At 40.0% G+C, this 27411-nt stretch overlaps 1 protein-coding gene across 1 annotated transcript in view; it reads left to right on the top strand.

Moving 5' to 3' along the window:
• zbtb16a (zinc finger and BTB domain containing 16a) overlaps positions 1–27411 on the top strand; it is a 143278-nt gene that overhangs the window by 91805 nt on the left and 24062 nt on the right. The window lies entirely within an intron of this gene.

Here is a 27411-nt window from a genome sequence, read left to right as displayed (position 1 = left end):
TAGGATAGTTCACATCAGCTTGGATTAGTCCTACTTGCCCTAAATCAAGACAGACCCAACAGTAATCAACAAACCGCGAAAACTTGGCAGGCCAAAGTTGTTTATCAGTGCTCAGCTATGAAGATGGCAAGATGGGGATGATGTAGGTGCCAAGATGTAAATGGGAAGAAGTAAATCCCCCTTCAGCAGATGTGTGATGGCCCAAGATGGTTTTACTGCTAGTGATGAACTCTTTAATCTGGAAGCTGGATTGTCTCGAATTACCTCCACTTTGTTTTGGACATGATGCGCCTTGAGCATCATGCAGCGTGCATCGTGCTCGGATGAATGTGAGGTCTTTGTTTGTTTATTTATACCTTTTTTTTAAATTTCATGGTTTTTTTTGTCCAGATATTCAAAACATTTTAGAAAACCACTCCAGGTCCATAATAATTAGACCCCATCCTCGAGTGCCTCACAGCTGCTAATTTGAGGGTTGTTGGAAAATATTGGCGCATAATATTACTCACAACGGATATGGAGGACTAATTTGCAGCTAAAAACAAAACAAAAAAAGCAAGGTGGTGCAAAGAGGTTAGCTTTGACTCATGTCTGTCAGTATATGCTTCATAACTTAGAAAGCAGTACTTAAATTGTTTCTGATTATTTTACACTCAGCCTTTATTAGATTTAAACCCTGTGAATAAGTGTGCACTTTGTGTTAAATATGGTGTAGCTGTGTGTTGTGGCATGTTGTCCACATAAATGTCAACAGCAGGTTTTATGCCAAAGCAGGAATTTGTCTGTGATAATTGAGTTGTAAGAGGACATTATATGCTAAGGGCATTGTTACAGGAAAACTCATGAAGTACAAAAATGAAAAAATGTCCATTGGCTGCAGTCTCTCTGAATGTGCTCAGTGGATTTTATGGCAATCTGCTCAGCAGATTTTGCTGTCTTTTCTACATGTAGACACTTTGGCCTAATGGGTGCATTGAATGAAAGGGGAAGGGATTACCAATAAACCAATCAACCTGACCACGTCAGCCTTTCTCAGATTTGTCAAACAAAAGGAAATGAGAGACAAGAGAGCTGCTAGCACACTGAGACCAGAAGCGGATCTCAAAAATAGCCACACTTTATCATTATCATCTTGTGTTTTGTCCTTCATCTGAAGCCGTGACCCCCAAGCTCCCAGTAGAAGCTCCCTTCGAGTGGCTCTACTTTTTCTTTGCTCTGCCACACACACACATGCAGGGACCTCCTCAACATTTGACAGGGGAAGGTGGGGCAGTGTAGTCAGGAATTGGTGGCGGTGGGGAGAACTACTCCTAAGGGGCATGCCCTCAGCCAATCAGCCCATTGGAAGTAAAGAAGGGTTAAACGAGGCTAATGATTCAACAGCCATAACAGCGGAAAGGAGCACTCTAAATATAGGCATTCCAGTCTGGAACGAATGGAAGGGGTTGCGGGGGGGCAGCCGCAGCTCGAGCCAGACGTGTCTTCCAGCCAGACAACTGGAGCAGCAGCACCAGTAATAGTATAGTAATCATCCATGTGCTGGACCTCTGCGTGGAATAAGAGTGTGGAAAATCGGCTCTGGTGAAATGATGAGCCGGTTTAACTGCACCCTCTGATTTTCAGTTTCACTTTCTCTTTCCTTATACTCTGGTAGCCAGTATACACTTACATTATGGAACACACTGCACCGAATTTGAACACCTGACCTTTGACATCCCTGTTCTAAAAGCAACCCCCCCCCCCCTTCTTTTTTAGCATGAATTTCTATGAGTCTTGTCAATGCAAATGACATATATCTGCATTTGACATCAGACTCAGTCAAGAATAAATTAGTTAACTCAGAAATGAAAAAAATAATAATAATAATTTGGTCTAAATGGGATTTGGGCACAAAAAGGTTAATTGTAGTTCCCTGTTGTAATTTCTACTACGTATGTACATTGTTTCCTTATGTTTCTAGTGCGATTGCTGATTTCATATGCATATAATGACATTCAAAGGTTAATTAGTCATGTCCAGGTTGACAGCGTGTAGCAAGTTGGTCCACAGTGACAGAATGAGAGACGTAAAAAAGTGTTTTCTCTGACTTGTATTACAAGAGTTCTTCTTGTATTCAGGAGAGCTCTATATATATCCAGTTTTAAAAGTTCCTAGAATAGGCAAGAATACATGAGATGCTAAAATGTATTATTTTATTAATTTAGTTCTGTTAACGTCCTTCAGCCCTAGAATTTTGGTGCGTTAGGATTTATATTAAGTGAAAAAGGCTCCGACTCTCTTAATGTTGTGCTGCAATGGTTTGAGATGCTGATTGTTGTAATTCAATGCTAATTTTAAACGAGAAGAATAGAAAAGAAAAAGCAAATCAGTTTGAACTTGAAAGCCAATGTGGAGAAATTTATACAAAAATCAGTGTACAGTAGCCAAGACACAAAATATTAGAGAGTGCATGTGGTGGAAGCAGGGGGTTACTGAGGGCCATCAAAGCTAGTTTTGATCTCTGCCTGCCTCTTGGCAGTGCTTCAGCCCTTGGCTAATGTTCTCTGATGACAATATTTGGCCTCTGAAACTGTGGCTTTTTCTTGCTGCTTTGAATGGGAACCATTGTGGCATCTCTTCTGCTGGCCTGATCAGCTGCAGTCTGACTCAACCTCTGTCTCTTTCTCACTTTGTCTGTCCATGCCTTATTAAACAGCTGCCCATGCGCACACACCTCTATCCTTACTCAAGTCTTATGTGACCCTAAATTTGGCAAGTCATCATCCAAAACCATGTGACAGTTTGGAGGCTGCTAAAGCATTCCTGAAGTTGTCAACATTGGCAAGCTTTTTTGCATGTGTGTGTAAGTGGGTGTGGGGGCTGGATGCCAGGGGATGTAGCATCAAAACATCATGTGGTTGAACTTGTGCAAATCCACATGTACAGATACAAAACACAAACTATGGCCTGCTTGGCTGTGTTGTGAAATACACGCACATTCACACAAATCCAGGAATGTCAGTGTTCAGGAGATGAATCCACTTGTGAGTTGTATTACGTCCACTGATGGCTAATTTTTGTCCCCAAACTGGATGCTATTGCATCAAAGTCGGTCTCTTTCTAAACTGGGACTCGCTTCATGGCATTTGTAGGCAAAGAACATCATCTGTCGGGCTTTCATGGAACTCTTTCTTTAACAAAAAACCCCTGCTGCCATTTATTTTGGTAATCCACTGACAGGTCTTATGCAGCATATGGAAACGCAAATCTTTCACGAGTCAAAATGTTGCGATGTTAACCAGCTTCCAAGCAAACGTAACATATAGACACGCTTTTTTATGTTGAAAACTTTTATCAGGTGGCTGTCAGGTGATTGAAAGGAAGCAGGTAGCAACATGATGTGGAGCAATCACAAACCCCTATTTTTAAGCTGTGTTTGGCAGGTAGGAATTATTTTTAAAAAACCCACAAATCTCAATGACTCATTCATTTAATCAAAGTTTCTAAATAACACTTTTTGTATAAACTTTGTTATTCATATTGCTCCATGGGTGACTGACATATTAAGACAGTTCAGACATAAGCAGTAAATCTGTTTCAGACATCAGTAGTGACTGCTACAGCAGTAGCAGTTGCTGCACTGCTAATTTTAACCTTGAAAAATGTCAAGCAAAGATTTCATAATATCTAGCTGGCATTTTCATATTTCTTACAAAATGTTTATTCTTTTTTTTTTTTATGTGGTCGGGCTGTTGTGCAAGCAAATTTGAAACCATGTAGGTAGCCTCCAAAATGTTAAAAAGAAAACCATATAGAGATTTCACTTGGTGTTATGCCAGACTGTAGCCTACTCAGTCAGTATTGTTTCTTTCAGAGACTTCTTTTTCTTCACAATGCAAATTAACATTACAAGCAGGTGCATCCTCTTTTCCACTTTATTTCATGTAAAACAATTATGTCAATGTCAGCATGAGCTTCAAATTTTGCTGTTCCACTGGTAATGTGGTTTTTCGAATAGCCCAGGCTGTGCCAAAAACATTTGGCTACAATCAGCCAGTGTATCTGGCAGAAAAGCTGTAGCGGTCCATCAGTGCTGTATACAGTATCATTTCCTCTTTGTGATCAGCTGTAGGCTTTTTCCAAAGCTATTTTAATTTGGATTTTGTTCCACACCATAATATCACATGGTGAAACTGTTGTGCTCATTTAAACACGACCGCTTCCAACGTGTCATTTTCAGTTTGCATTTCCAGTAAAGCCGCTCCCTTTCGGTCTGTACAAGATTATTCTCAGCTCTGAGCTGCTGCTTTTCACTCGATCTGTTTCGATGTCTTTACTTTAGCTATCTTTATCTCACTTTTTTTTTTCATGGGATTGTTTGATCTCCACCATAACTTGTATACGTATTCTATTGATAACCCCACCGCACTCCCGTTCCACATGATTAAATTGTGGCTTGTTGCTGAAAAGCAAAAGGTCATAAGATGCGCACACAGAAAGTGTCTCGCAAACAAGAAAAAACAAGCAATAAATTCAAATTAAAGTAGATTTTACTGCTGCGGATTCATTTTACAAGCCCTGCAGCTCATTCGGGCCATATATTCACAAATGCACACTTTGTAATTTGCACTGGAATCAGCACATTCAAGTGCCAAATTAGGGCTACATTCAGTATGAACAGTCGCCTGTTATTCAGAGTGAACTGCGAGTAGCACCAGAAACAACAGGGACTGGATCTCTCATGTGACTTGTGTAGAAATTAGTTTGGAGTCCACAGGCCTCAGAAGAATTTGTTGTCCGACTGTTGGTGTTCCTGTTTATACATGAATCATCTGTATGTGTCCCCACACACAAACACACATACAGACACGGCAGCACCAGAGAAAATCCACGCATAATAGGAGGGGGAGGCTCTTATTCTTTTCACTTTCCTTCTTTCTCTTTTTCTTTTTTATCTGTCCTTTTTTAACGTCTTGTAATACAGGGAAAATATGCAAACCATGGAGTGGCAATAGTGGGTTTAGCCAGTGGGAACACAGCGTGATTCCAGCAGGCCCCGGCCGCAGAGTAAACACTTTCTTTTCTCAAGCCAGAAATAGTTTGGCTGGATAGAGTGTGCTGGAAAGGGAGGGAGTGAGGATAGGAGGAGAGAGAGAGAGAGAGAAGTGGGGGGAGTATAACAAGGATATGATGGTCAGAAAGGAGCGCTTTTAAGCCACATTATTTCTTTTCGTTCTTATCTTTTTTTTCCTAGTAAATTGTTCACACTGGTGGCCTTGCAATCATTTACTCCAGATACAGAAAGACACACTCAAACACACAGACACACATACACAGTCCAGTCGTGTCACTCAAGCAAATTAGGCCAATGGCAGCGCTACACAGGGGTCACGTCAAAAGTGCCGATTGTCTCAATCACATTAGTCCAGCACTGGCATCTGTTTAGCATTTAGTTAATTGTGATGTTATTAAGTTGTCAGTGAGCATTAGGGTGGCAATAAGCAAAGCAAATATTCTTCCAGCCGATGCAGGCAGTGCTACACATGTGCTGCTGTTACCGCTGACAAACAGGCGCATACAGCAAACAAGCAGGCAGCCTCCATGGACGCTGCAAGCGTGGATGGTTTTGCACTCAACCTTCTGATCTCTCTTAGCCATTGTTTGCTATTTAAATGAAATGATCACTAAGCAGACCCAATAAGAGTGTTTATGAGTCATTTCAGTTTAGTGCGGCTCTTCGTCAAAGGGCAGATGTGCATTAGCATTATGACTTCTGATCACAAAATGCTGGCATGTTGAGCTTCCTGTCTGTGTCATCTGGTGAGTCAAAATGCTGATTAGCACCATGCTAATGCTTGGGTTTTTTTTTTTCAGCATCCCACTCATAATTGAGCAAGCTGTCCATGGTCTGCAGCAGATTATCCGTCTGTCTGTCTGTGCGCGGCTGGCGAGACAGCTCACGCGAGGCATTTTGGGTCACAGTGGCTATCAGGTGCCATATTCACCATGGCAGGCCAGCAGCATGACTCCCAGGGACACCATGTTGATTGTACTGCAACAAAATGCTGTGGTGTTTGATGGAGGGTCATATAGATGAGTGGAGGGTATTTTTTATTTATTTTAATTTATTTTAGTCTATGATATGTATAAAGATATTTTTTCCATATTGCTAGTTTAGTAAAAAAACTAAACAAAAAAACCCCCCAACTCAGATATATTAGTTTATTGGCTTTTTCTTCAGATAATTATTCAGATAATTAACAGATAATTAAGTTTCTGTGTAGCTATATTCACTGAGGATGTCCTCATCTTTTGGATCTGTGTTCACTCTTTGTTCGCCCAGCTCTATTTACCATCAAAACGTCTCTAAGCTGATCATTTAAGGCCCCACAGTTCACTTTACCAGTGCACCCGTAAACAAATACCTCTTTCTTGCTGCATTCCTCGATCTCCCCCTCCTTGGCACTCAGTCTCTCCCACCTTCCAAAATGAGAAGAGTACAAGTGGTCAGAGACACTATCGGTTGCTAAATTAAATCAAGCAGCACTAGCCTAGACTACAGTCACTTCTGCTACTAACCTCCTCCCTCTCCCTCAGCAAACAAATTTTTCCTCAGATAAGATCTAAATGAGTTTTTCCAGGCGGAGGAAGATCCTCTCTTTGGCTGATGGATACTGAGCAGGGCTGCAGTGTGACCAGCACCCGGTAGTAATCATCCGCCACGATCATAGGGCGCTGTGCATAACACTTATGTGAATAGAGGATGTGTGGCTTGTGTGTAAATGAGATAAAATGTGTGAATGAGAGTTGGCACTGCTACATTTCCCTGCACCCAGCTTCATTCATTGAGAAATACCCAACTGGGCCCCTGTACTGCAGAGCTTCAGTGCCGAGGCTTAATGTCATGGTGGGCACAGTCGCATTGAGGCATCGCCACAGGAAACCATGGGACAACAGCATGTCAGACAGGGAGGTAGTATTCTTATAAGGGGAATATAGGTGGGTGGGATCCAGTAGCAAATTGGGATGTCCATAGTGGTGCAACAGTCTAGCTGCGAGAGAATCCCCACATGGATGGATCATTGTAAACCACGGACAGCAGCCACACATCCAGAGAGACCAATAAAATGATGTGGTATGGGCAGAGGGAGGGTGGGCAGTGGGGGCGGATTATAGACTCCCAGAGGGCTCTGCGATTCACGGCCCATAAAATGGAAGTCAGCAGGACATGCTGCAAATCTGGCCAGCCAATATCCACCATCCCCTTCTTCGCTCGTTCGACCCCGAGGATGCGTCTTAGCTGTACGTCACAATGCAACCCCAGTGAGCATGTCCCGTTGTCGGACAATCTTAACTCCCTTGGACGCCGCCATTCTCCCTGTTACATTTGCATGTCAGCCGCTGCGGCTTTGTTCAAGATCTGCTTGGTTAAGGGGAAAAAAAGGATAGATAAGGAAAGAGACAGAACAGTGGAAATCAACGAAGGCCTTTGCCATCCGGAGAATTAAAAGGCCGCTTTTGTCAGGAGGTTCCCTACTTTCAGATATCCCATCGCATTTTAACCTTGGCAAGGCGAGGACTTTGAATATAAAAGGATTCGCCCAAGAGAGTGAAAGAGAGAAAGAGATGTGGAACAGTGGCCCAACGTCAACAATAGCCAGGCCTCTTTTGTCCACAGAGTTATTTGAAGTAAATCTCCCTTTGTAATTAGATTGGAACTGTTTGTGGACATCTTAGGAGAGCGCGTCAGTGTTAAAACAGCAACGCGCGAGGGCCATTTTAATTTACAGTGCAAATACCTTTCGATTAGCGTGGAGAGAGGTGGGGGGGGGGGAGCAGGGACTGAGAAGGAGGGACAATAGAAGAGTCTTTCAAGCCTTTTCTTTTTGTTGTTGTTGTTTGAGAGCGGGAAGAGGTTTGAGCAGCTCTCCTGTGTTCGTTAATTGTGAAGCAAGGAGATTAGTACGAGTGCTTCCAACCTTTCACCCCAAACAAAGGAGCCATCAGATCCAGTTGCCTAGTGACACGGGGTTTCACACCGGCAAATTTAGCCACTGCCTTCATCACTCCAGCTCCTTGTGGTACATCTTATGAGAAGGAATGAAATCTCCAGACTTTGCCTGTGCACCCCATGCAAACCATTTCTGTCCCTGTCCATCTGACAGCACCCTTAATGGCAAGAAGCAGCCACTCTAATGAAAATGGCCGTTCATCCTCACTCCAAGTCTGTCTCTCAGACTCATATAAAAGTTAATGTACCCGTGACAATGACATTCAGAAGACCGTTTAGCTTTGGACAAATGCTGCATTTCTTGGTGGCAAGAGCAGCCAGGCACACAGAAATGTCCTTTTACACTACGTGCAGCTCAATCAAAGGGCACTTAGCGGTGTCATATTGATTATGGGAGCTTAACCCCCGTCAATCTCTGATGGGTCATTTTGGCAGTCTTCCCATAGCTTCAGTGAATATGCCTGGCTCAAAAGGAAGAAAGGGGTTCCCTCGTCTTCAGTTGATGATTGTGACCTCTCACAAACAATATCCATAAATACGTGTTTGTCAGAAGCAGGTAGTATGTATGTGTAACCTATGGGCTTTGTGTCTTTCTCTGACTGTGGCTTGAGTCAGGAGAATATTTAGTTAAAAAAAAGAAGCTAACTTTGACCGTATTTCATTCCTTTAAATTATCTTATCTGTAGTCTCTGTATATTCCAGGGATATCTTTCAGGGAAACTAATGTACAAACACACAGTTTCCCAACGTATCCCATAAACTCTTGCTGTTACTCAGAGTAAACCCCAGGATTTCATTAGATTTCATCGACCTGTCGAAAGAAAGCACATTTGTTTTTTATTTCTATACATTTCACTAATTAAAATGTATTTAATTAGATTTTGCTTAAAAAAAAAAACTTGTAACGCTGAATTTTTGGTAATATTTCAAGTTAAATATTTGTATTAATAACTATTATGTTCCCAGAAAATATGTCATTTTACATTCTTTTCAGGAATTAGTCTTTTCTTCCAAAAACCTGGACTTGAACTCAACAGTCTTTCTAGTTTTGTTCCTTTTTATGTTTTTTTTTCAAAGGGAATATTTCATATATCATTCACAGCTTAATTTACTACAACTTTTTCTTTTAAATGTAGTGAAAAAATATATTATTTTTATTTTTTAAATTCCTGTTGATGATTGAATTTTCTGACTTGCAAAGTGAAAAAAGAAATAGCCCCATCTGTAAAAAACTACAACCCACACATTACATTATTGGGCACAAATCACAACATAAGTAAATAATACCTCCTTTGCACCTCCGAAGACAATAATTTTCAAAATATATGAAACAAAAACTATTTCTTTGAGAGAATGTAATGAAGTGGTGAAGTGATACATGTAAGGTAAAAACTTCTAACCTATTCACCATTGCAAGAACAGCTTTGAGGACCTGTGGTGGAAGTCTTTGTTAATACTTTTTAAGTAGTACTTTTTGTTTTACTTTCACAGGCAGGTATTATTGTCATTATAAGTATATTAAATTACTAAAATCTTACTCTTTGAATTATTTAAATCAATTCAAACCATTCTTTACTGTGTGGTTTTATTAATATAAAAAACACATCAAAATTACAAACTATGTTTTTGCTTTAAGAAAAAAATCTCACACACACTGTAGGCTAAAACAGTGCCCACATGATAATATATTTCACCAACATAAGCTGATATGGATATGTAAATAAGAGAATTAATCTGTATAAAAACAGACTTTAGTGTGGTGGCTGCAGGAAATGAAGGATAACTTCATCTCAGCTGTTCTGGGTGACGTTCAGGCCATATGTGAGTATGGGGCAATTACCATACTTTAAGACAGTTAGTAGTAAAACGGAGAGCAGTGACTGGGTTGGGATTGTCTTGATGGTGGCCAGCTAGGACAATACTCCAAAAAGGAACTCAAGTGGGACCCATTACACCCCACTGAGGGCAGACTCTTATCACTTAATAGCAGGTTTCCCTCTGAGAGCAGATTGTTTTGATAGATGGCACCAAGTCAGGCCTTTGCAACCAGCTGCAAAAGAGAGAAAAAAAGAAAAGAAAAACCTAACAGAGTACGCTAGATAAGCTCTTTGAGTGGGTGAAAAATTAAAAAGGGCATCGTATAAGAGTTAATTTGTACACCGATGCAGAGAAGAAGTGGAGTAAACTTTATTGTTTAACTTCTTGGATTCTTTGCTCATAGTAACAATGAGTCCTTGCAAAGTTGCCACGATAAAAGAGAACCAGCAGTTCACCTTGCACCTTACAACATTCTTGCTACACATTACACATCTCCTGCACCTGGAATGCTTTGATCTTAGTAGTTTGATGATGCAGTTGAGTCTTATACGGCCTATTTTAATTGATGTGTAAATAGATTTTTATAATTTCCGGGAGGCACTTTGCAATGCAGGTTTTGATACGCGCTATACAAACAGACTTTATTTATTCATATTATTGGATGTGCATCAGTTGCTATTCTGCCAGTATGTTCATCTTGTTTTCAGTAACAAAAGCTGTAATTTGACCTCCATAATCTCTGCTGCTTTTTATGACTTATAATCTTTACTGCCAGCAACAGAGTGGATGATGAGTTATTGTGAAGTGGGTTTCCCACCGTGTGAATGCATGAACCAAACAAGTTAACACTGTAGATCAGCTGTTAAACGTGTCATTTCCAACTAATTTACAAATATAACATGATACAAATAGCTGCTAAACAATCCCTGTCAAGAAAAATTCACATGACTTGGAAACATTCACACCCTTTTATACACACCCACTCACTTTATACTGACTAGCAAAGAGAGACAGCTAACATACAGCCAAGTATTGTATTATATAGTACACTTAAAAAAAAGGGTTTTAGCCTTCCTTATTTTTGTTTTTGGAATGGAATGATGATGTTTGCCTTGACATGCAATCAGCACAGAGTGAACAGTAAATCTCGATGTCATTACTTATCAGCAACACTATCATAATCTTGCAGGAGGCGACAGTGGGCAAAGAAGCTGTATTCCATTAATATACATGTTAAAATGAAATACAAAGGTATGCCTTATTTAAAAGTATTAAGAACAAATTAACCCTGTTACCAGTAACTGGTGTCTGTGATCACCATGTGGCCCTTTCCTTATTTTATTTGCTTCATTCCTGTTCTTTTGCTTCTAATATTTAAATGTTCTATTGAAATTTAATTTAAGATTTAATTGTGTATTTATTTATTGAAAAGAAAAGCTCAATTCAATATAATATTCCCTGACCGTGTCTAACGTTTGTAGCAACAGTGTCATTTCACTGGAGAAACATTTGTTTTATAGTGTACTGATGACATGTGTAGTAAAAGTGCAATTAGTTTTGTTCAAATCTGTTTGTTTTTTTAAATTCAGTCTCATACTGAAACCTCTAAAAATTGCAGTAAACATTAAATAAATGCATTACCTGGTTTCCATTATGAATGGATTAATAATAATAATAATGAAAATCTGTATTTTCAAAACTCGAGCGAAACCTTTAAAGAATGCTCAGCACAGCATGAAAAAAGTTTAACAGTAATACACTTAAAATTGAATCCAGTATTTTATGTGAGGTAAACGAGATAAAGAGGCTATCACATAATATTATATTTACACTATAGGTCTATTTTGTAAAGCCTGTTGGACTTGAGTGCATTTACTGTAGTCTTGAGGGACACTTAAAGAACGCTTCTTTAGTCAAGGCCAGTGTTCCATTTCAAATTTCAAATCCAGTCACAGCAGAACTGAAGCAGGTCTTGCTTTGCACATAATCAACAAAGTTTGATGAAATTTCACTTTGTAGTTTTTGCTTTAATTACACACAAAAAAAGCCAATTGATAAATAAGACATAAGTCCACCTTGGCTTTTTTTGTTTTGCTAAAGAAAATATTCAGCTAATCTTTGCGGTCATGTTCAAATACCAAAAAGTATCAGCATTTATCGAGAATAAAATGAGTGGAATTTAGAAGGAATAAGAAAATGTGTAGAGAAATGTTATTTTAAAACATCGGTGTAATTTCTCCATCATTTATTGTGTGTGTTTCTTTTTTGCAGCTATTTGTTGTTGGTTTAATTAATTTATTTTTTACTTATTTGAAATTCTCTTCATTTTTGAAATCCTTTTTCATTGGCAAAGCATATTCTGAGCGTTTGTCAATAGGAGACGTTTTCAGCGTAAACAGCAGTGGAAAATTCGAGAACTATCTGATCCCTGAAAGGATAAAATCTCGTGGAAGTCTGTTTCCAGATGCTTTGAGTGCTTTCATAATTTGAAAAAAATGAAAATCAGTAAAGACTAAATGAAGAGCTTTATTTGTAGGCCACTGCGGTGAAGAGGTTCAGTTTCTTTTGGCACTTGTTTACTGCAGACAAATAATTACTCATAACCACATTTCTCACAGTAAAATTAAATTTGGCAGGATAACGTTGAAAACTTGGATAAGCTGAAATAAGCCCTTTTGGGGTTTTTTTTAAAGAAAATATCTTGACCAGCTAAACATTCATTTCTGAATCCCCCTCCCTTAACAAAAAAAAGGAAAAAAAATTCCACCTAGGAATGCTTAAGGGTTGGTCCGCTGGTCCGACTGCGGTGTCCTCTTACAGTCCAGCTGACCAACGGGCTCTAGGAGTTGATTGATTGGGTGGTGCTGGGGCCACCAAGGACCCTTTCTGCAGCTTTAGAGGTTAGAGGTCATCTCTTCTGCAAATCTGCTTCCTTTTGTACAGTCGCAATACCGGGAGAGCAGTGTCACATCACCCCCTCCTCTTTTCTCCCCCATCCCTCCTCCCTCTCATCTTCACCCTGGGAAAATGGGGGAAGCGTCAATTAAACCTTTTCTCTCTTTCGCTTCACTTCTCTCTATCTTCTGAAGTTGCTCTTTAAAAAAAAAAAAGCAAATTCTTTAGGTTTAAATGCAAAGAGGCGCTCAGGGCCAAGCCACGGCGCTGTTAAAAATGGTTTGTTAAGGTTTCCTGAGAATAAAACTAATGATAATGGCGCATACAAGCTGTTGTTGGAACACTCTTTAATGGATTACTTAAGCAAGCAATTAGCAGTACACTAGCAGCTAGATATCAGCATCTGAATGGTCTAAAATATGTGTTAGTTGTAATGATGCTATGTGGCAATTACTCTTGTTAATAGATTGTTGTGAAATTGGTTGGACTGAGGCATTGATACAATGACAAAAAACCTCTGTTTTTTTTCCTGCTGTCTCTGGCGCTTTTGACAAGCTCTCAAACTAGACTCAAAGTTTAAGCTGTATTGTACAATCTTCACCCCCACACAATCAAGAGCCAAACCAGAATCTAAAAGCATAACTGACTGATTTGGAGTGCTTGATTGGGAGGGAAAGCGGAATAAAAGTTTGGGCTGTGCGGCAGTCTTTACACACCAGAGCAGAGAAGACCGCTGCAATATATAATCCTTTGATATGCAGTCAGTCCGAAGGTTTTGCTGAGGGATAACGCTGCAATTCGGAAAATGTGGCTGGTCCTTGGCCCTCAGGGGCCAAGCCTTTGTGGTCACAGGACCAGGATTACACTTTAACCTCCACCACCACAAGCAACCAGCTCCCCCACCCCTCTAGCTAAGGCCCGAGGTCAGGTGAAAGGCCAGGAATCTTAAACAGGGTAGGAGAGAAGGAAAAAGAGGGTGGGGCGGGGACTAGAAAGTCCGTCTTTCTACCGTCCCAATGTGCAGCTCTTTGACTCAGTCCTGCATTTCATTTGAATTCCACAATTCAATACCAAAGCTTGTGCTTAGAGTCCAATTAGTACATGCAGGATGTTTTTCTAGACATATTTACATCTTCATTCAAGCAAATGTTAGGAACCTTTTATTTGATCTCAAAGAACTCACTTTCAATCTTACTCTGAGGGCCGAAAGAAATGAGACTGAGAAATTGGTATGGCTGCAACATATTTTGTCAAAGTAAGGTACAAGTATTGAACTATAACGGAGAGGAATTTAATTTGTTGGAGCCCTTAAATTGGTCCACAACAGCCATTCGCAAACGTTGCTAACCTTGCCTATTCAATATATAGAAATAAAGTCCCTGTGTCTAAATTTAGAGTTGATCACATCTTCTACTGGCAAAGCATGTCTTGATTAGATTACAGTCTGACTCATGATGAGAAAGTTGAACATATAGGAAATGTGTTACTTCACTAAGCGTGGTCGTCATCCATCAGGAGGAGGAAAATCAGGAGGAACTGGAGTTTGTGTGGTGGCCAAAGAGGCTCTTCCACTGTATATGTTAGTTTTGAGTTTCTTCTTTCTGCCGTTTTGCTGCAAACAAAGGTCTCTTTCCACGCATCTAACATTCTCTTTTATTTACTTCTTCCAACATTCTGGTAAAATGTGATGAAAACAGGACAATAGGGATGCCGAGCTGTTTTTCTTAAGTTCTCCAGTTACTCTGTTTGATGTTAAAATTGTCCTGGGGAGCCAGATAACAAAAATTATGCCCGGCCAGAGAAATGGTCTCATGAACCAGTTTGAAAACGTAACTTTTCCTGTCAACAACGCATGATCAGAAATCTGAGCGTGTGTTTGCTCCGCGGACAAACTCTTTGTTGCAAAACTCATTGTGGCTGCGCTGGTATTCCACTTTCACATGCATCCAGGCAAAAAGGCCGTCTCTGTTTGTAGCCACTGCATGTTTTCTCTCCTGCCCACCCAAGTGTGTGAGCGGAGGCTGTGTTTGCGTCTGGTGTGTGTTGCTGTTGAGTGTGTCTGTCAGCTAGTTCGCAGGCCAGATACACTGAGGAAATGGTGGGGTCAAGGTGGGAGACCCCCGCACCTTTACCCAACACACACACACACTAAAAAGCGTGGATTTATAGCAACAAGTCTGGGTCAGAGAGCTAGTGGTCTCTCCTTCCCACACCGCACTATAATTTCCTATTCTCCGACAACGGAGAAATATGGCCTAGAGACATAGAGGTAGAGGAAGAGCTAAAGATAGAGATGACAGAGCAGATGCAAAGTGGGGAGAGGAGGAAGATGTCAACAAGCTGCATGTTGTGCTTTCTGAATTTCCAACTTTTTTACGTCGCTTTGTTCTGCGGGTAGTGTTAGCCTAATTTAAACAAACACGCAAACAAATTTTTCTTCTTCCAGGTGTTTCCAGGTATGCCCAAGTGCCCTTTTCCCCCTTCTTTTTTATAATCCCGTTAGGGTGTATTGTTACTTATTCTTACCTTTAGGATCTTTCCTTGTGCAGGATTTCCTAAATGAACTCCCTTTAGAGTTAATGAAGGCCACATTTCCTATATATTCAACTTTCTCGTCATGAGTCAGACTGTAATCTAGTCGTGACACGCTTCACCAGCAGAAGACGTGATAACGGATCCTCTCCAAACGCTAAACTGTGACTCTTAAAACATTCTGAAAGGGATTTGTGTACTTAGAATTCTTGCAAAATCCATTAAAATGTTTGAATCATCAGACAAAAACAAAAATTATTTTTATTTTATTATGCACTTCATTGTAAAGTGTAGATGTATGTCTCACTTTTTAAAATCAACTACCACAAAAGGGCCATTTCGTCAATATATATATGCAGTGGAAAAGGAAAAATATCTATATAACACTCCAGTGACTTCGGTTAATCTAGCATTTTTTAGGCACAAACATGCAAACATTTCACGGAGTCTTCAGCAGAGTTGAAGTTGAAGTGGTAAGAAGTAGCAGAACCCAAAGTCATCAAGGTTTCTATTTGTAGATAAATGTATCCATATGAATCAAAGACGGTATACCCTCTGTGAACCCCCCGCCCTCCCAAGTGCTACGTAAGTAACACCTGACCCTCTAAACTACCTTCTAATCTCCATTCTCAGTCATTAAGTGTCTCAGCAGTAGACACTGAGGCTGTTAAGTCTTACCATATACCATATAAGAGGCTTTTTCTCTGAAGGCAAACTCCTGTGAACTAGAAGGTCATGTGAGGACTTCTCCCCTTCCCTGTTGCTCTGGCTCTGCCTTGTGAAGCAGCGTGTGCATATGTAGAAAGATGGAGCTCCCCCTGCTGGCCATAGGCAGCACCGAGCCCTGCAGACAGATGTCTCGCACATGCTACCCCAGCACTAGCACTTTGCTGTTTTATTCCCACTCATCTGTATCGCCTGTTCTTTATTCAGAGGTGACTTTATGGGGCCGTTTTGTTGCGATCGGCGCTATCATCGCCATTATATGATTATCTTCCACTAATCTCTCCAATGTAATAGTCCTGCAGGACCAATTTCTGGAGCAGGATCGTTTCTTATCTGCATTTTTAGGCAATCTGGGGCAGCAGGCTTCACACTTCTCTCCAGAGATGGGGGCTTAAGATGATGGTCTTTTAGTAATGATTTCATTTCTGCCTTCAGTGAATCCCAATTCGATCATCATGAGTGAGTGTATTCAGCATAGCTCCACGGAATTTTGCAGTGTTTTGGATTACTGTATGAATTTTCAGCAGTATACAATCAATGCACATGACTGTAAGAATTACAAATCTGTGTCACTGCAAAGTTGTATTTTCTTTCTTCTTTCTTTGGAAGATCATTTTAGGATTAGTTTTCAATCCTCCGGGGTATCAGGCTCTTTGTGCGAGCTATTTTAGAAACCACAGGTGGGCTCATACAGGTGGTTGTTAACAGTCCTGGCACTGAATACACTTGTTTTCGTTCCTGTCTCTTTCTGTCTGCGAAGCTTTTGAGCCTCGCCGAGTTCCTCGTCTGCCTTTGATTCATCCATACAAATGTGCAAAACATGAACCTCCTCTGCTCTCATCTGCCTGAGCAATGCACGCTGCACAGTGACTAAATCTACAAGCTGCTCATTGATATTGTGATAAGTGAAGTTCCCTGGTGCAAAAAAAGATGAAGATAGGAATTAAATCAAAGCCACAATTTAGATGTGTAGCTGGACTGTCATCTTTTTCCCCCCTATCCTCCTTCTGTCATACAAAAATTAAATATTGGCTTCGTGTGAAGAGCAGATGAGCATGTATTAATATTTGGATATCTGGGTTTTTTTCTTTTCTCTGCTTTTTCAGTAGTTCAGATTTCACACTGGATGAATTATAGAGTTTAGGCAGTAACTTTATAAATTTTTTAAATATGGTTTAGTGGTATGTTATTCAATATGCACAGTGTGCTAACAGCCTGCTTCTTTTTCAATGCAATTCACTCTAATGAATAAAATATAGGTCATCATAATGATACAAAATTTTCTAAAACCATTAAAGCAAAAACTGATCAATATTTATTCAAAATTTTCCTTTTCTTATCATCATCCAATTCACTTAAATGTGAATAAATAATAAGTTTCCAATCGTCTTAGAGTTCATTTGTTAATATTTAGGACTGCTGAAAACAAAAACTGGTCAAGTCCTGTGTTAAAAACCCTGTGTTGATGCTCTGGTTGACAATGTTCTGCTTCTAAAAGTTCAAGTGTTGGAATTTTAATTGAATCTGATTAACTTTTAGATTTAAAACAAAATGTATAAAAATAGTTATAAACAAGTTTAATTTGCTGCCTAAAGATGAATTCCTCCAGTTTAATTTAACCGCCTAAGTCCCGAACTCTTTGATGGCATGCATTTTTTATTTCTCTTTGCTATTTGTGCTGATTTGGACCTGATGAATGTAAAAACAAAGAATTACGTGATTTATTTATTTATTTTTTTTAATCTGATTTTTGTTTCTGAGAAGAATGAGATCCACATAAGAGGACATTCGCTTTAAATTTTGATAGAACAGTGGCAGTTTAATTTCCTCTTAAGTGGATATCAGGCCCTTGTAGAGCAAAATTTAGTATTTTGATCTAGACAACCCAAAATGTGATGTCCACATATGTGGACGCCAGGTCCTAGGAGGTTAAAATATTATCTAAAAAAATATCACAGATGCTGATCCAAACTCCAAATCTCTAAAAAATAAATATAAAAACACCTTGGAAACATAACTAGGAAGAATTTTAGCAGATGTATGTTTCCATGCCGCTGGAGTGGTGGCTGTTCTGCAGCAAGAAATCTTACATTCAGTCTTTCTCCCGTGGTCTTCAAGCATGTTTCAGTGTTGATAATAACAATGGTGTGTATTCACATGCTGCATAACCCCATTCAGCTGTAATCCTTATTTATATTCTGTTTTAATATTTATATTCCTTTTCTTTCCCCCCCCTTGCTACTTGTTGCTGCAGTGAGCCACTTCCCCCCACAGGGATCATTAAAGTTTCATCTCTTTTTTTTTAACCCCCTTATTACTGTATATCATAGAACAACAGCACACTACTGTATGTAGTACCACCACAAGAATTGCAAATAAATGCAACAAGCCCATGACTTCATCACAATTGTAATAGAAAGAGAGAAGTACCCTGAGCACTTCCCCTCCACCCCCACACCCCAATCATCCCCACAACCTCAAAATCAATTTCCTTTAAATGGAATTAGGTGAGATTGAGGCACACCACTGTATTAGTTCTTCAAAAAGCAACCCTCCGAGCAACCCAGGCGCGCACACGCACACTCTTTTCCTGCTCGCTCTAACGGCCGCCGCTTTCCCCTCGATGGAGTTTGATCGACACACAGCTGATCTATAAATAAAGGCTTTTCTTCCAACCCACAAAGTCACGTCGGCCGCTTGCAGTTCAGCTCCAAGGTCACAGCTGCCTCCACTACCCTTTATTGCGTTCATTCCCCACTTGTTTGGGAAACGAGTTTAAATGCGCTTCGAGCTAATGTAACTCTTGTTTGATGGAAATGGACACATAAAAGGAACTAATGAATGCATATTTAAAAGTGCTTAGAGTTTTAAATTTAGCCTCTGATGCGATGCTTGTAAGCTTACCTGAATGCTTTTTTAATACCTATAATCACAAATTTTCCCTTGAATGCATCACCATAAGTGAGCATCATCTTCTAAAGGCTGCGTAGGAATTGGGTCTTATGAATGAAGCGATTAGTTTTTGTGTTTAAACTGTTTGTTTTTTTTTGTTTTTAAGACAAACAACGCACCGGGAACTACATAATTTCTAATGAATAATTCACTTGCCCAACACCATTTAATACATCTAATGAAATTACTCTTTTTGCCACCTCACTCAACAAATTACTTTGTGGTGCAGTATTGTTACTTTCCTATTTACCGTTTCCTCATCATTACTTAAGTTTTTCCACAGCTTCTCAGTCTGTCCGTGCCCTCGTTGCTCATGTTGTGTGCAATTTGCCGCACAGTTGCATTTCTTGTGATCTGTAGCTTTCAGTGCACTGCTGAGGTGTTTGCTGCCGTCTTTCGCTTACTTTCTGTGACTTGTTTAGTTCGCTGCGATGACGGCACGTTGGGTGATTCTGTCGAGCCTTTTTGCAGCGTCTTGATCTCATTGAGAAGAACTTGAGTGTCAGGCGAGTATTTTTTCCCATTATATTGTTGTGCCTTTCATTCCTGGTGATGGCTCAGATGTCATGGCCCCTGCCGCTTCCTTGCGGCATGCCGATGACTGCTTTGCAGCACAAGAAGGGCACAGCCTTCACCTTCTCTCTTCTCCCTGTGTTTCCTCGGAAGGAAAAACTTTCAGTATGTATGTTTAATGTGAACCTCCCCAACAATGGAGGCTTGTAGTGCACTGTGACTTTTCTCTCAAACCTCCACCCCTGGACTCATCCTCTGCTATTAACAACAAAAGGCCTATGTTAACTACATTAAGCTGCCCTAGAAGCATGCCATCCCCATTGTAGTTAATACCTTTATAATTCAGTAGCGATTTGGCTATGGTTTTCCCTGTGTTACATTCATCAGATAGCCTCCTATTACCAATTCCAATACCTCTCATTCCTGCTTCTTTTTGTTTCACCCTTCCCTTCCTTTACCCTCTTCCCAGGCCGTCTGAGAAAACAAAACAAACACTCCATCCTGTCCAGCATGTATGTGTTGCAAAGGATGTGTGTGTGTATGCGCGCTAAGGTTTGGACAGTAGAGTGAGGTGCTAAAAGCCTTTTGTCCAGCAGGAAAGACGGTGTCAGCAGCCACAGTGAGGGGGGGGGGAAAGTAAGGGGGAGCTGGGGTCATTTGGCTTCAGCTTCTTGTGTGTGTATAAGTGTGTATGGGTCGAAGAACCTAAGAGCCTGTGACTAATGTGGGTTTGCAACCCCGTCACCCAGCCCCCTTTTCCTTTTACATTGTCTGCCCCCACTGTCCAGATGGCCGGTGAGAAGAATAAATCCTGGGAAGGCGAGGAGAGATTTGGGATTCCATTGCAGGACACGGGGTAAAGGTGGGGGGGTGATGGGAGTTTGACAGGGTTTGGATGGAGTTGGGTAAGTCGCTACCAGTCCATCTCTCCCATGAACCTTTTATACTCTAGGGGAGCGGAGCATGTCCTGTGAATTGAAAAGCTTTTCATACCTTTAATTAAGTTTAGATAATAAACAGACAAAACAGTTAGTTTAAAGGGGAAAAAAAGAAATAAAACTCTCATACACAAAGCCTGTGTTATAACAGCACTTGTTAGGAGACACACAGAATGGAAGTGATGATGGTCAAGAGGGTATAAGAAATTAGCAGCAATAGCACAGGTCTATATATCCACCGTGAGCTTTTGGCGGAGGCTTAAGGAGACTTTGGTGGCCTCTGAAAGCCATTATGAAAATACTTATTGCAAAGCAGACCACCCCTAATGGACTGTACCTTTAATTTTATGAGCCCCCTGATGCTGTATGGCTGCAGTGATCTGAGCAGCTACTTGCTTTGTTTGCATTTACCTGATTGTTTGCTGTGGAGCTGTAAATAAACTGAGAAATAGGATTACTGTACAGTATATGCAATGCAAAAAATACACATGTTGTTCATATGGAACCCAATTGATAGCAAAAAATTAAAAAAAAATTAGAAAAAAAAGAAAATTAAAGATATGAGTAGTTATTTTTTTAACTGAATTAATGTAAAGGGAAAAAATCAACATCTACAGACTGAATACCTAAAACTTCTAAAGCCTTATGTTTAATTTACACTGTGCTACATAATTGTGTTTAACACCAATCAGCGACCAAAAGGAGTTTTTCCAGTCTTGTAGCAGGATATTTCCAACATTAATTGAATAAATATCTACGAAAAAAACACAAAAACTGAAGCTATATGACATCATGTCAATGTGATCCAAAAATATGATGCTCAGTCCAAGATCGCTCTCTGTAGCTACATCTTCCATTCACATTTTTACATTTTGATGTTTCAGCCTTGACAATGAACACCTAATAACACCATTCCTAATTTATTAGCTGGAAAATCTTCTGTGAATATCTGTATTTCTATTTAGCATGTAGAGGGTGATGTTGTATTTAATTTAATATCTGGAGAACTGGCTAAAAATAATCTTTCATGAAAATCAGATAATGCTCCTGCTTTCTTTTAATTAATTATACATGTAAATGGATTCACTGTTTTGGTATACACCAACGAGTCTGGCTGTGGAGACTGCTTGGGTATACTGACTTGTTTGTACTGGTTATAAGGGGTTCAAGGAGAAAGGATAGTTGACCTTGCATTTCCATGTGTGCAGAAACTGGGCACACATGGAAATGAGACGGCATTATGGTAACTGTTTTTGTCTTTGTTTGCATGTTCTGTAAAGTTTTAGGACTTTTTGTATTCTTATCCATCACGCAATCAGGAAGACATCCGAGCCGTCTCAGATCTTTCTGTAGTCCATGACAATGAGCCCAAACATAGTCTTAAAAAGAAAACATCTTCAGGGATAAGTGGAAGGAGGAGTCCTGGAGCTGATAGTATAACCACCAAAGACCCCTGATCTCAACAACAAAACAAAGCAGCAGCATACACTGAAGAGTACCATGTATATGGATTTGATTTGAATGTTTTTACATTGTATAAGGTTCATTCATAAATTTATAATTCTGGGAATTTCCTTAACCCTCCTCTCCTTTCCCTCCTTGCTCGAAACTGCTGCGCAGCTGCTGTTTTCTGTCTTCAGCTCTAAATAAAGCCTTTGTTTCTCATCAGCTATTAAATGTAGTTATTTTGTTTTTATTCATCATTTTACAGTACAAACGTGAACTCTTTTAATATACTCGTTTGACAATTGTGTTAAGGTGCTTTTTTAAAAAGGGGGGGAAGGTGGCATGTTTTTTCTCCTCTTATTCAAGATCATTAATCTTGGTGACAGGGATTTACATCAGCCGACAGACTCACTGATATATTTAGAGTGAAAATGTCTCCATTTCCTGTTAAAGAGAAAAATAGAGCTGCACTCAAATGCGGTACTTCATCTGTAAACACACAATTGAGTATTCTATGTGGAGAAAACAGAGTATACAAATGACCGAGCTGCGCAAATTTCTCTCTGGGATACTCGAACCTCCTACTGAATGCTGTCATTTATTTTCATTGGTTTCATGCAGTAATGGACTTCGCTTGAACAGCATCTTTGTATTTAACCTTGAGACTGAAACATTTGAGTGCATATGTGCATTTATGTAGAGGCACAAACACACGGAGACACACACTTTACTATGATAATGATCATCTCCCTATTTTTTCCTCCTAATGGCACATTTCACTTTTGTAATTACCGAGGAGTTGCGGTAAAAATGAAGTTCAGTGTTTCTATTTAATGCAGAGTCCATAAGGCTTTACTGGCTAACAGCGTTACATGTACAGGTCTCTGCTGCTGGAGCAAACATTGCGTACCGCTATATAGCGTAAAAGAAATAAAACTCAGGCGTGTAACCAAATATTTAATAGGAAGCAGCTCCGTCAAAGAGATCAAGTCTGTTTTTAAATTCAAAATTAACAGTTTTAAACTTACAGAGGTTATTTTCTCAATTTACTCAGATGTGATGATCCAGATCCAGATGACACAGTAAAGAATTGGCTGATTTATTTTAATCATGTTTGAGTTCTGATCATTAAATATTGTCTTACAATATATTTTCTTTGTTCTGTGAAAAGCTTCCCAACATAACATGCACCTACATTAAAGTCCCAAATGTTAATATTAAGACTTGACAAGCTCCCATGCCCAGACTCCAATTCTCTGTTTGGTTTATTTGTCACATTTTCATCAAATATGATGAAATTAAAATATGGAGTTAGAGCCTTCTCACTGGCCCCTGCTGGCTGTTTACTAGTTTTACACCCCAAGCTGTTGAAAATGGGCCCTTGCTTGACTGAAGGAGAGGGGAGTGGAGAGCCAGTTGTCATGGTCAGGCTGGCTGAAAGTTGCTGGGGCCAGCTGTAGCACAGGAGCCATTCCCTCTCATTTCCACTTCATTTATCTGCTCCTGCTCTTTCCTCCATCCATCCATCTATTCCTCCTTCTTTTCCTCTGCCAGTGGACCAACACTCTCTCCATGCTGAGCTCCACTGTGCCCAGTCAACTGTGGCAGAGCAAATGGCATCTCTTTGTTTCTTGTCTGTCTCCCTCAGAGTTTTATTTGCTAAAATAACACAGTGTACTTCATGTATGTCCAAACCCTTCGATATTAAATACACTAACAGGTTTATGTTTATTTCCTTAATTATGTTTCACTCTTTTGTTCGTTTTCTCAGCCTCGAATTTTGAAGGAATATTTATCACTTCATTGCTTCAGGTAAAAAAGAAAAATAATACTAATAATTGCAAGTAGTCGGGGTTGTATATTTGTTTTACTTATAAAAAAAAAACGATAACTGGAGTCATGCAGGAAATAAACAAACATAAAGGAAAGCAAATCACTTCCAGATCTGACCCACTGTAGAGCAGAGCCAGGTCCAGACAGAGCATTCTTTCTGTTTCCTTTTCTCTCCCTCCCTCCTCTTCTTGGTATGAATCTGCCGTATCTCATTCCCCAGCGCTAATTCCAATTTAATTGCCAGTAGCCTGAAGCCTCCTCAATAGGAGTAACAAATGGTTTGATTCTGTAGACTTCATCAGACTGCATTTTAAATGCGACACAGTAACCCGGTGCGAATGCCAATGAAGCCTGGCGAGTAGCTCCTCTGTTTACTAATTATCCTTTTTCTTACTCCAAGCCACACTGCACAAGTTGTCTGATTAAATCGGATTTGTGGGGATTGGAGGGTGGGGTAGGTGGGTGCTCCGGTGGTGGTGGTGGTGGTTGGGGCCGGGTGGATTGGATGGCAACCGTTGTCCATCTTTGCAAATGATCCCCACGTCCACAACACTAAGGGCCCGCTGGTGCGACTGTAAATCATGTTAAAGGGCTGTGCCACTGTTCTTCACATTGACATTAATTCCCAGCTTGTGCCGTTGATGATCTTTACAGTCAGCATGGTGGTGAGGAAAAAAACAAACACACGCTGGCAAGTGTATTCTAATGACATTTCGGAATTGATATCCACCGCAGTCACGCAGGGAACAGGCTTTGAAATTTGAGATTTCTTGAATGTGGGTGAGATGTGCAGTTAAGATCTGAAAACTTTTAAAGAGCCATGTTATATGAGGGTAGATTCACAACAGCAGCTCTTAGCCACAAGCTTATTTGTTTCCAATGAACAAGTAAATCTTTTTTTTTTAATTGGGTCACTGTAGTATTTTGGCTCAAACCAGAGTAAATAGTACATTTGAATGAGATTATTAGAGCTCAGTGAAATTAAGTAAACAACAGAGTGGGGCAGTGTATTTGTACATAGTATAGTAACTATTTCTCTCATTATCTAACATATCTCTAATTCACTTTTTCTTCCTGTCTCTTGTGCTGCAGTAACAAGTGAATTTCCCCCAGTGTGTCTAAAAAAGGCAAAATCTTTTAATATATACGCATAAGATGTTTTACATTTATTTGTCTGTTCTGGCTTTATTGGCACTTTGTACTTGGAAGTAGGGTAAATTCAATACAGAGTTAGCTGTTTTCATTTGTTCATAATGAGGAAAATATGGATATTATTACCAACCTTATCAATTTAGCAAACCTTAATCACAGCTACGTTTCTAAAATGAAGTAACAACGGATCGCTGGAAAACATTCACTTATTAAGCCTCCCTCTCAATGTATTGTCCATCATAGCGCACCGCAGACACCGAGCTAACACTACAAATTTGAGCAATAATGTGCAGCAGTAATGAAGTGCTCCAGTTGCTACAGTAGAGAGAGAATATGGCGGGGCTCTGAACGCTGTGCAGATGAGGAAATTTGCACCGCTATAAAGACCTCTCCCTGTCAACTAAATGGGCAGTTGAGCTGCCATATGGTTGTGCTGACATTATCTCTGGGTAATTAATATGGCATCTCGCCTGGCATCTGGTGGCATTAATCTAGCTGGGAGCAGTTCATCTTACAATGTCAGCGCTGCTGCGGGCCCGACGTGAATTATCACTGCCCGATGGAACAGGGAGGAAGGGACGAAACAAAACAAAACACAGCGGGGCAGGGTCTGTTGACTGCGTGGCGTTGCATCTTCTTATAATAGCGGTTGCCTTTTTACTTTGATTTCTTGTTTATTTCATCTGCATGAATAATGTGAGCGAGTTATTGGTTCTTTGAACTGACTCCTTGGCAGTCCCGTGTCATTACTGAAATGCTCGTATGAGTCCGATAATGTCTTCAGTGAGTCGTTTTGTTGTATTTAATTGCAATTGTGCCAAACTATTGTAGCTCTAGTTTTGTATTTTTCCCAATTATTAAGTTGCATGCTATTATATTGTAATTTTTCCAAGTTTCCTTATATTCTTTAGAGGTAGCGTAGTATAAAAACAATGTATAGTATAATTACGATTATAAATGTTGGTGTGATGTAAAGCATTTCCTTCCAACGTTGTCATATAATATTTTGCCATCCATCTTGCGTCTAGTGTCAAGACGGAGGTGATTATTTTTTTTGGACTGCCTCGATGCCTCCTCTTTTATTAATCACCCTTTTGCTGATCGACAGCCTCTCAGTTTCCTAATCCCGAGTTAAGAGTCACTGAAATAAGGTTTGTCCAGACAGATCTTAGTTTAGCAGCCTGCTTCTCCCATATGTTTTTAGAGGCTTAAATAAATTGATTTTGTGTGACCAGCTATGGCATTGCACTTGGGTGAAGCAGAAGTGTCCATCAGAACTAACTGCCACAGGCTAATTTCAATTAATAAAAGGGTTGTTTTTCCACGCACTAGGGGAAATCTCGTTTTTTTTCAAAGTATGTTCATGACCTCGGATAACCCACCCCCCCTAAAAACATGAAATCTCTGCCTGGTTAGAAGTAACCACTTTAAAATCTGTTGCCTCAATCCAGGGGTTTTATTCAGATGTAGAGCTCCCTTTCTCTGTTACCCCTGAAGCCTCATTTCAGCAGTCATTCCAGCCTCCTCCAGTTTGATCAATAAATAATTCTGTGGAGGTGTTTTAAATGAATTAGCAGAAGCGCAAACATTCCATCTTATTTTCTTTCTTGTGCCGAATACACAAACGCGCTACAACACAGGGTGCCTCAGTAGATGCCAGACCCCTGTGTTTATTTTTCTCGTGTTATGCATCTGCGTTTTGAAGCACAAGGGAGGAACTATACTGATAATGTGAGTTGAGAAAAGAGGATTTATGGGAGTGCTGCGCCTGGTTGGATAACAGGATACTCTGATTGAAAAGCGCATATCAAACGTGGCATTCACCTACAGGTTATTATTCTGAAAAGCTGCGTCTGTTGAAGTTGAGGTAAACATGAGATGTCTCCAGCAGCAACAGGTTCAACGCTAAAATCCTTAACACGTCGAATAAACAGCTCTTTGAGGGGAAATCTGAGGAGATTTCAGGATGTAGTACAGACCACAGGGGATGAAAATCTCATAAAGTAGTCCTAACTTACACCAGGAATGTTTTCTTGCCAAATTGAAACTGTTTGCATGCAACAAACAGATCATTTGCTAAGGGTGTGCAGAGTGATGTAATTCAGATGCAATGCACAATATGTAAACCACTTGAACAGAATGCTTATTTCCCCATTTCTGCATCTGCGTTGGCAGTTCTTCGGCTTCTACTTAGCACCATGTGGTAGCTTTACTGCACAATCACTTTAAATGTACAGTTCTCCACGATGCAATGAAAAGCTCTCAAACAGTTTTCCACATGAATATCGATCCCCTGAACATTTTCTGAAGATTTAGTTGGCAGAAGAAACCCCAGCCATTTTTCTCTTCAGTGTTAAAAACAAATTTGTTTTCTTGAGCATCTGTCGGAGCGATCGTTATCATACCGAGGAGCATATGTCTAACAGTTTGTTTCAGTGGCTACGACTGAATGAGGCTAAGAGTCTGTCACTCTTTTGATTATGTTACGTGGTAATGAGGAAATCCCTGAGACAGTGGAAAGGACCGCACACTGTAAAGAAATCCACTGGCGATCTTCTAGTATTGCACATTCTTACATCTTTTTCCCTGATGCTTTTTTTCCCTGCTTATCCTTTT

Source organism: Maylandia zebra, linkage group LG10 (assembly GCF_041146795.1).
Source record: "Maylandia zebra isolate NMK-2024a linkage group LG10, Mzebra_GT3a, whole genome shotgun sequence".
NCBI classification, from domain to species: Eukaryota; Metazoa; Chordata; class Actinopteri; order Cichliformes; family Cichlidae; genus Maylandia; species Maylandia zebra.
Note: the sequence above shows the minus strand (reverse complement) of the source record. Positions and strands in the feature narration are given on the sequence as shown.